We start from the raw sequence: 1,155 nt of genomic DNA, 5'->3' as shown, positions 1-1,155 counted from the left end.
TTTTTTGGCGCGAAATCAGTACATTAGACTTTTTCATGCTATAAAAATCAGGGCATGAATCACGTATGACGACAATCGTCTGAACGATATCGTGTCGAGATTGTCTTTCTTCATAAAAATCAAAAATGGTTTGATCGTTTGTGCGGTATCGTCAACTCGATTCCAGTTTTGCTTCACGTAACAGTAACAGTAACTCGTAACAGCAACACAAATGCATAAATCAGTGCTTTGACCACATCGATTTGTCAGTATCGTTTGAACGACTATCGTTTCAAAGTTACGTGATTCATGCCCAGTACTTTTCAGTACACTTTTATTCCAAGAAGAATTATGAATGTAAGTAGCAGATAATACTTTGAAACGCCAGAGTAGTTTTTTTTAATAATATCTTGGTATGGGTAAGGCTTCCTCAAGTGGGCCCCGAATTTACCAAGATTATACCATTATTACCAAGAAAAGCAAAACAAAATTTTGTAACGCAAATAATTTCATTGTATAGTTTAATGTTTTTTAATTCTGCACCCAAAAAAAATTTTTCATTCGGACACTTACTTTCAAAGAAAAATAAAAATTTCCAAAACACTGCAAAAATTTTTAATTGTTTATAAAAAAACAATTTGGAGTTTTGCAACAAAATTTACACAGTGTACTTTTCGACTAAAAACTCGGCGCTGCTTGAATATCATTGAAAAATATTAATCTTGGTAAATTCGGGGCCCACTTGAGGAAGCCTTACCAGTTTATAAATAAAATGTTGTTCATAAAAAATAAAAATGGTATTCATTTTAAAATGAGTATACACATTAACATGTAGTAGAGATAACTTTATAATATTACAGGAGCCAATAAATTATTTTATATACATGACATTTTTTAATAGCAATAATGAGATCATTTCCACTTTCAGTGTTTAAATAGTCAAAGAACTCTAAACATTATCCATATTTTAATATTACTTTTAATTTGAAGTTCACTTTCTAAAATTTTAATTAGAAGTCGGTTTCTCTCTTTTCGCCAGGAAGTAATCTTTATATTTAAGTTAGTTCCTCTCAGGTGCTTCGTTTGAACATGGTATGGAAAAAACAAAATTACATATTTATTCAAACTGTGGAAAGATACCTCAATTTAAGGACTGCATCCGTATTTCCTCATGGC

Source organism: Rhagoletis pomonella, unplaced genomic scaffold, assembly GCF_013731165.1.
Source record: "Rhagoletis pomonella isolate Grant_MI unplaced genomic scaffold, Rhpom_1.0 Rhpom_scaffold_00009, whole genome shotgun sequence".
Lineage (NCBI taxonomy): Eukaryota > Metazoa > Arthropoda > Insecta > Diptera > Tephritidae > Rhagoletis > Rhagoletis pomonella.
The sequence above is the reverse complement of the archived record's forward strand: the minus strand, read 5'-3'. Positions refer to the sequence as shown.